Source organism: Zingiber officinale, chromosome 1B (assembly GCF_018446385.1).
Source record: "Zingiber officinale cultivar Zhangliang chromosome 1B, Zo_v1.1, whole genome shotgun sequence".
Lineage (NCBI taxonomy): Eukaryota > Viridiplantae > Streptophyta > Magnoliopsida > Zingiberales > Zingiberaceae > Zingiber > Zingiber officinale.
Genome location: NC_055986.1, coordinates 132917630 through 132927092, shown reverse-complemented (window position 1 = coordinate 132927092; position 9463 = coordinate 132917630). Strand labels below are relative to the sequence as shown.

At 40.4% G+C, this 9463-nt stretch overlaps 1 long non-coding RNA gene across 1 annotated transcript; it reads right to left on the bottom strand.

Moving 5' to 3' along the window:
- Positions 1 to 259: 259 nt before the first annotated feature.
- Positions 260 to 978, bottom strand: LOC121999876. The gene is made up of 3 exons (XR_006116823.1): positions 905 to 978; positions 426 to 606; positions 260 to 331 (listed from the first exon to the last, which is right to left on the bottom strand). It is a non-coding gene; the product is annotated as an uncharacterized LOC121999876 (long non-coding RNA).
- Positions 979 to 9463: the final 8485 nt, after the last annotated feature.

The window sequence follows — 9463 nt, the reverse complement described above, 5'->3', positions numbered from 1 at the left end:
ATTCACTCCAGAAGATTTGACCACCATACCGCCTGACATTCTCAACCTTGCATTTTGGAGCATTTTTCGGTATGACAACATATGCTGGGATTCCACGGAGCTTTGCAGCCAAAGCCACTGCTGCAGCATGGTTACCACTGCAATAAAAAACTATATTACCGACCTAAGAAAAAACAAGAATAACAAAAAACAAAGGCATACTAAAAATAAATCACATTATTGTTTGAAATTATATGGAGATAACCTGCTGTGCGTCAAAACGCCTTTGGCAGCTTGATCATCAGAAAGGGAGAATATAGCATTTGAAGCTCCTCTAATCTTAAAGGCTCCTCTGAAATAAAATTGATAAAGTTGCTAACTACTAAATATTCTGATTCTTCATAAATTGTTCGAGATAATTGCCTTATTCAAGATAGGATCTCTACCCTTTTTGAAAGCATTCACACTTGAAATACAACCGTTTGGAAGCTATAGAATCTAAAGACTTCGAGGTAAGCACTGGAGTTTCATGAATATATGGAGCAATACGAACTCTCGCCTCCCTTATGGAAGCAATATCAGCAGCATAGTTATCGTTTTTCACTTGTTTCCCATTGTCCATTAGACCTATCCACAGCAACAAATGCTTCAGTATGTTTTGCACGTATCTATATAGTTAATGGTAAAAATTGCACTTTTTCCAACTATACCGATGAATTTAAACAAGTGGTGAGAAATCCTAATCCACACACAAAAAAACTAGTCAACGATGACAGAAATCTACCGTAGAAAAGCATGTAACCAAAAAAAAAATCTCATTCAGGCATTTCCACAAGTAACCTGCCTACCAAATTGATCCGGAGCTGATATAACGAAAACCGAGAGACGAAATGGAGAACATAGAAAAGAGAGAGAAGCAGTCGACCTCTAAGAGATAAACAGCGATCGTGGTTCTCCGGCGTGAAGTCCAGCGTCGGAGGAGGTTTCGCGGCGAGGAAGGTGCGGTGGCTCGCGGCGAGGAAGGTGGCTGGTCACGAAGAGGAGCTCGCTCGTGGAGAGGGCGGTGGCTCGCGGAGAGGAAGGTGGCTAGGGCTCGCGGAGAGGAGCTCGCTCGCGGGCGGTGCTTTTTTTGATGCGACGCGGCTTTTTTTTTTTCTTCTTCCGCGGACTGGACCAACAAAAAAAACAAGCGAGACTGCGAGCAACGTGGCCGAGGTTTCACAACGCGGACGGAGAAGCAAGGGCGTCGATCTAGGAAGGAGAAGAGGCAGATGAGGTTGAGAGAGATGGTCGGAGGTTTAGGTTTAGGTTTAGACAAGAGAGATGGTCGCGTGAGGAAGGGGCGCGATATAGATTTAGGTTTGGCGGGAGCAAATTTTGGCTGTGGGAATATTAAAATATTTTATTTTGGTTCATTAACACCGGATTTTAAAAACCGCAGTTAAAATCGGTGTCTATTAACGAAAAAAAGGCGCTCATAGACATCGCCTAAAAAACCGATGTCTATGAGCTAAAATCTGCGCTCATAGACATCGGTTTTTGAAAAAACCGGTGTAAAATACTCAAAGACATCGGTTTTTTCTTAAAACCGTTGTTGTTCCACTGATGTCTATGAGGGTTTTTGTTGTAGTGATAGATCGTACCATATCTAATAGGGTACGATTCCTCCTTTCGGACACACCATTCCACTGTGGTGTTCCAGGAGGAGTGAGTTGGGATAGAATCTCACACTCAGCTAGATAGTCATGGAACTCATGGCTAAGGTATTCTCCACCTCGATCGGATCGAAGTATCTTAATACTCTTGCCAAGCTGGTTCTGTACTTCATTCTTGAATTCTTTGAACTTTTCAAAGGATTCAGACTTATGTGTCATCAAGTACACATAACTATATCTACTGAAGTCATCAGTAAATGTGATGAAGTATCTATAACCGCCTCTAGCAGCAACATTGAAAGGGCCATATACATCACTATGTATGAGCCCTAACAAATTAGTTGCTCTCTCGCTGTGCCCACTAAAGGGAGTCTTGGTCATCTTGCCTCGTAGGCATGACTCGCATATCTCATATGATTCAAAATCAAATGAGTCCAGCAAACCATCCTTATGGAGCTGGGATAAGCGCTTGTCATTTATATGACCTAAGCGACAGTGCCAGAGGTAGGTTTGGTTCATGTCATTTGACTTGAACCTCTTGGTATTTACGTTATAGATAGGGCTCTCAAGGTCTAGAATATAGAGTCCGTTTATCAGAGGTGCACTACAATAGAACATATCGTTTAAATAGACGGAATAACATTTGTTCTTTATTATAAACGAGAAACCTTTCTTGTCCAAAAAAGAAACTGATATAATGTTCTTAGTTAATGCAGACACATAACAACAATCGATTAACTCTAGTACAAGCCCAGAGGGTAGAGATAGAAAGTAAGTCCCTACAGCAACAGCAGCAACCCGTGCTCCATTGCCTACTCGTAGGTCCACCTCGCCCTTTGTCAATGCCCTGCTATTTCTCAGCGCTTGCACATCAGTACAAATGTGAGAAGCACATCCAGTATCTAATACCCATGATGTAGAAATAGATAGATTGACTTCTATAACATATATACCTGAAGTGGAAGTCTCACTTCGCTTCTTCTTAAGATCCTCCAAGTATACCTTGCAGTTCCTCTTCCAGTGCCCGGTCTGACCGCAGTGGAAGCAGGTAGCATCCTTGGCGACCCCTCCTTTAGGCTTCAGTGCCTTGCCTTTGCCCTTGGCTTGGGACTTTCTCTTGCCTTTGGGCTTGCCCTTGCCCTTATGTTTCTGAACCATCAGAACAGTGTTGGGCTTAGCCTTCTTAAGGTTTAGCTCAACAGTTCTTAACATGCTAAGTTGCTCGGGCAGTGGCGTGTCAATCTCGTTCATATTGTAGTTTAGAACGAATTGACTGTAGCTATCTGGCAAGGATTGCAAGATCAGGTCAGTAGCTAGCTCTTGGCCAAGAGGGAACCCCAACCTTTGTAGGTTCTCTATGTACCCAATCATTTTGAGTACATATGGGCCTACTGGAGCCCCATCTGACATCTTGCACTGAAACAGTGCCCTTGAGATCTCAAATCTCTCATGCCTCGCTTGTCCTTGATATAGTTGATGAAGATGTTCAACCATATCGTAAGCGCCCATTAACTCGTGTTGCTTCTGAAGCTCAGAGTTCATGGTCGCGAGCATTAGACAGAACACATCTAATGCATCGTCTTGATGCTTCTTGTAAGCATCTTTGTCAGCTCGCGGGGCATTGGCAGGAGGAGACTTCGGAATGGGCTGCTCCAGAACGTACAGTTTACGTTCTTGGGTGAGAACTATTCTCAGGTTCCTGTACCAGTCCAGGAAGTTTGCTCCGTTGAGCTTGTCCTTCTCGAGGACAGATCGCAGGGAGAAGGTGTTCGTGTTCGACGTCATGACAATTCTACAACAGAAATAAATGCAGAAATAAGTATCATATTCTTAATCATTTAATTAGGTCTTTAACTAAATGATGCTCCCACTGAATTCTATAATTCATGTGGGACAAGATCCACATCATACTAACCCTTGAGTTAGCTTTGGCTAAAATGCCCAAGATTTAGTATGATCGGTAGGTAACGATTACCAATTACATCTCTATGCAACTCTTGTTTATAGGATAAAATCCGTATTTATATTAAAACTCGAGTTAGCTTTGGCTAATACGCCCGAGAATTAATATAAACGTGATTTAATCCTACCTTTCCAACTATTGGAAGAATGCCTATAGTTGTACTCGATCCAACCGGGTAAACTAGGAATACTCAATCTAATTGAGTTTATATTCACCCATGCGTTGATAGGCGGGACCAAGATTGTCCCTCTGTACCCTACCAAGATAGTATGTGTTGCTCTGCTTTGGCAGATTCAACAACAGCATGTGATCGAGGTAGTGGTAGGTATCACGGCATGGTAGGCATTACGAGTTGACGTGATTTAGATCTAATCTAAATGATGATGCGTATCAAATACTTTGATTTAGATCTAATCTAATCGTGGGGTGCATCATGTGCACGATTTAGATCTTATCTAATCGCTAGACACTAATTAACTACTTAATTAAACATGGATCACATACATATAAGCAATTAATTAAATTATTTTGTGATTGTGTCATGGCCCTACTACGATCTTCTCAAGCCAATGAGAAGATCGGATGGTCAAGCTAAGTTCAACAGCTTCTCAAGCTTCTTCCTTTGACCACCTTGTATTGCTCGCGCCCTCCTCGTAACTCCGTCTCGTGTGGACCTTCCACCACTTCAAAATTTACATTACAATTTTGAAACTCGAGTTACATTCGAGTCTAAATCTAATTTACAACCAGAATAAAAGAAATGCACGACGCGCAGGTCGCGAAAAAAAAAATAATAAAAGTACAACACGCACATCACATCACGGCGCGCAGGCCGTATTATGAATTACAACACAGATTATCCAATCAAATTGGGTCTTTGGGACATGACTATCACAAAATTAATATATAATTAAAATTATATATTTTTCATAATTTTCTGTAATTTTTCATAATTTTACAGATTTTATGAGTAAATTTTTCCCGGCGGTCCCAATTAGCGATTTCGGGCGCAATCGCGGAACGAATCCCCTTGCGGGGCCAGGGGCAGCGCCTCTACCCACAATCTAACCATCGCGAGGGTTCCTTTGTGATCTAATGGCGCCTTAGTCCGCTGTCCCAAAAATATTTGGGGCGAAACCAAGTCGTTTTGGAAAAATCTTCCCGGTAGCGGAAGCCTACAAGTGCCGAAACACTTGTGCTTCGCATCTACGAGAAAATTACCCATTAAAACTATAAAAACATGAATTTACAGAAAGTTTACAGATCTATATTTTTTCATAAAAATATGAATCTAAACTCGTACTCGCTTCGCACGTGGCTCTGATACCACTGTTGGGGTTTTCAGGCCGCGAAAACCGCATTTTCGCGTCGCGGAAACCCCGAATCACCCTAGCCAACGGATCTCGTGCGAAGAAAAGATTTCAAAACAAAATTACGAGTATGAGTTTCTACTTAGATCTACTCCTAGATCTACATGAAAAGAGTTATACCTTCGGTGCGTGCCCTTAGCGTATCCCGCTCGTTCAAAATGCCGGATCTCAAGAGTATCAAGATAGATACTCCTCTAGAAGTATCCACACGGACTCGTTGGTGGAGCAAAACACACAAAGAGGTGTGCTAGCACCTATGTGTGGTTCGGCCAAGTTGAGGAGGAGAGGGAGAGGGAGAGAGCTCCAAGAGGAAGAAGAAGGAATAATGCACTTGAATGAGGAAAATCAATTCCATCCCCATTCAAAAGTGGCCGTCCACTTTCAAAGTGTAACTCCCAAAAAATTGCATTAAGTGCAATTAATGTGAAGCTATTAAAGAAAATGGCTTTGTAACTTCCATGAGGTGGCACCCATGATGATGTGGAGTAACATCATTGGTCCACATCAATGCCAACTCACCAATGAGGTGGCATAAAGTCAAGTCAAACTTGACCTTTTATCTTCCTCTCAAGTCAAGTCAAACTTGACCAAATCTCTTCCATGGTTGATCTAATCTAACCATTTGATTCAAGCCAACTTAATATAATGAATCTAATTCATTAAATTAAGTTGATTTAATGAGTCATAATCTAAATTAGACTCATTGAATACATGCATCCACTTGAGTCCAACTCAAGTTAGCCCAATTAGGATTACTCTTAATCCAATTTGATTCATCAAATGAATTTAATCCTCTTGGTTCATCATATAAACCTAATCTCCATCTAATTGTCCTTAGTGTGTGACCCTATAGGTTCTTGTAACGTTAGCAATGCCCTAAACCCATTTAGGAGCATAAGTAATGAGCGGTATCTAGCAACAAATCATTACTACCCAAGTTACAAGAATGTTGAGATCCAACATCACCTTGTGACTACTAATTGTGACTCCTCACAATATATGACAAGTGTCCTTCTATCCTAGACATCTAGATTGATCAATATGAGGCATAGACCGTGTCATCCTCTAATCAATCTAAATCTTGAACTCCAAGTAGACACACTAAATCAAATGAGCTCAATATCCTATATTGACTCATTTGGGCATGGCCATGCACTTCGTGGTCTCACTCTATCAAGAATACCGATGTTACTCCCGTCATATAGGAGGGATAGATCCCATCTACATCACTCACATCCCTCAACATAATTTGTTGCATACCCAGTAATCGTCTTTATAGTCCACCCAGTTACGGGTGACGTTTGACGAAACTAAAGTACATAAATCCTTATGTAGGGAACCATGGTGACTTCAGGTCTAAGGACTAGGAGTCATACTAATAGCCACATGAGAAAGTATGACACTCATATAACGATCCATGATACTTTCTCATGGCGGGTCATTCAGTATACATTCTCTAATGCATACCCATGTGTCAACTTGATATCTCTATATCCATGACTTGTGAGATCAAGTTATCGAGTTGACCTACATGCTAGTCTTATTGCATTAACATTGTCCCTAAATGTTAATACTCGACCAGGAATGATTAAGAGTAGTGTTCCCTATATCATCTCACTATCGATTCAACCAATCGATTGATATAGGTAAGAACCTTCTACTCAAGGATATTATTACACTTAGTTTATTTGGCACCAATACAAGTAAGTATAATAACCTAAAACCAAATGCCTTTATTTATATAGAATATGATACAATAAGTCCAAAAATACAATCATCAAATGATTGGCTCTAGGGCTCTAGCTAACACTATGTGCCCAGTTTTTCAACAACCTTGAAAGGGTTGATGATTTGGTCTATTCCACCAGACTTGGTGGAAAGGACATCCAGTTTACTCCTTCTCTATTACGCACCAGCCTAGAGCTTAGACAGTCAGCATCTCCTTTCCTGTGCTACCCTAGTAGGGATTTGTCATTTGGCGACCCCTACTCCCATATTACTCTAGATACACTCTATGAGTACTTTTTCGGTGGGGAGAGACCACTTGGAGTCTCTGATTTCAGGTCGATGTCTCTCAGGGTGCAGGATTACATCATGTATAGAGTCCTTACTGCATGCATTCTACCCATCACATCTCGGGACGCCCCGAAGATGCGCTCGTCCCATTCCTTCTTTTTGTATGCATTGTGTCATCATCTAGATATAGATATTGCATTACATATGTTCTCCAACATAGTTCATGCAGCTAGCCTTGTCACTTCCCGAGTTGTTCACATGCCCTACTGCCATGTGCTGATGTCCATCTTTTCGACGATAGAGGGCATAGATGTGACTCGGGGGATGGTCCTTCCCCTTACCCGTTATGATGAGTATGGGCTAGGTTCTCTTACGTTAGCACATATAGATGTCACTATTCAGGGGGTCCTAGCATGGGTGGGCAGGCCTCCACCAGCCGACCCAGCCGAGGATGAGCCAGTTGCTCCTGCTATGGGAGGTGGTCTAGCCCCAAATAAGTTCTTTCTACCGACTGAGGGATGAGAGGAGCTATTTGAGTTTTCTCATGATCAGATATTTGGAGAGCCCCCGATCCATCTCAGCCCTCGACCTCGTCACAGCCATCCACCACCTTATCGGTCGAGGACCGACTCACACGTCTCAAGATTTACTCTGCTCAGACACGACGGCTTATGATGGATGAGTTTTGCATGCTTCGCACAGAGATAGCTTCTGGCTTTGCCTCTCTTCGCCAGGGACATACTGCTCCCGAGCAGCATCGTGCACCACCTCCAGCTGACGACCCTCCAGCTGATGATCCTACTTATTGATACTATCCTTTCATACCTTGTACTTTAGACACAGACACTTTCATCTGATATTCCATTATTACCTAATTAAACTTTTGTTGATCAGAGCTCAATTACTCAACCTAACTTTCTCCTTACTAGTCTTTGTCATATTTCTACACATATTAGACTCTTGCTTAGTTTCTTTTATAAACTTCTAGGAAAAATGTCTTAAAAATCCCAACTTTATTAGACTTTAAAAATATGGACTTAGCCTAGGCACTAACCCTAGATATCATGTTCCCCTAGATTTTAGCTAGAGCATCTCACAAACACACTAGGCTTAACTTGCTTGTGTTTGAAAGAAACTTAGAACGGCGTGAGATGCATAGGGTACAACCTGGACTTCAGATTATTTATCTTTGTGTATCATAGTAAGTCTAGGTGTTAAATACCAAAAATACAGTAATCAAGTTAAGTAATCCTGACTTAGTCAAATCTAACTGGATTTTCAACTTAACTTGACTAACCAAGTGAAAGATGTTGCCCTCTAGTTAAGCAGTTAGTAGCTAGTGGTTAGACATTTGGCCCAGGAGATTAAATGATTAATTTTAATTTTTAAAATTACTCATGCTTGGACTTTATGACTACTTGAATTTGAATGAATGACCTTAACTTAAATCTTCATAAGTGAAGCTCTTCCCGTTTTGCAGCTAAAATTTAACTAAGTCTTTCAATCTAAATGTCTTTCAAAACCTATCTTTTCTTAAGAGCCTTTAGCTATTTTTGCAAAAGCATCTTTTTCAAATTTAAACTAAGTGTTTTCAACTAAGTGTTTTCAAAGGCTCATTAAAATGTTAGCTAAGTGACCTCTATAGCTATTTTCAAATATTTTGAGCAAATGTCTTCAAACTTAAACCTTTAAAGCTATCTAAAAAGATCTTCTTTGAATCCTTAACATTTACTTAGCTAAATGTTTTACAAAGAATATAAGTATTTTTTTAAATGATTGTGGTTAAGCACTTCTAAACTTAACTAAGGATTTTTCAAAAAGCAAAAAGCTTTTTATCTAAGTATCTTGATTAGCTAAAGTTTCAAAGTTGAAATAACTTATATTTTTTTCTTTCTTAGCCAAAAAAAAAAAAATCCTACAAGAACATTTTTTCTAAAAAACTAAGTACTTTTCAATTTTTTCAAATTTGTTTCCAAATCCAAGTACTCTGATTAGTTTTACTCTCCTTGTATTTTGGTATATGGCAAAGGGGAAGAGTAGTAAATTCATAAAGAAAAAGTAAATAAAGAAAAGAAATTCATAAATTCAAAAATTAAGGAGGAGCATAACTTCAAAAATTAAGGGGGAGCCGTATTCTCTCATGCTTGTGCTGTCAATTTGTTTATACTTGTGCTATCTCTACCATTTCTTTACTGTCTTTTACTTAACTTTGAATTTCGATTTCCATAATCAAAAAAGAGAAGATTGTTGGTGCGGGAAGCATCCGACGATCGAACCCAAGTTTTGATAATGGCAAAGGGTTCAAAGTTAAGTTGTTTTGTGATCTAACAGTTTGAATAAGCTTGCAGGAAAGTCCTAAGTGTACTTAGGCAAAAGTCTTAGCTGCGGTTAGGAAGGTGGAAAACCCTAGGGGGTGGTAACCCTAGGTCATAGGGGGTGGTAACCCTATGCGAAAAGTCTTGGTGGGGTCGAGAGCTTTA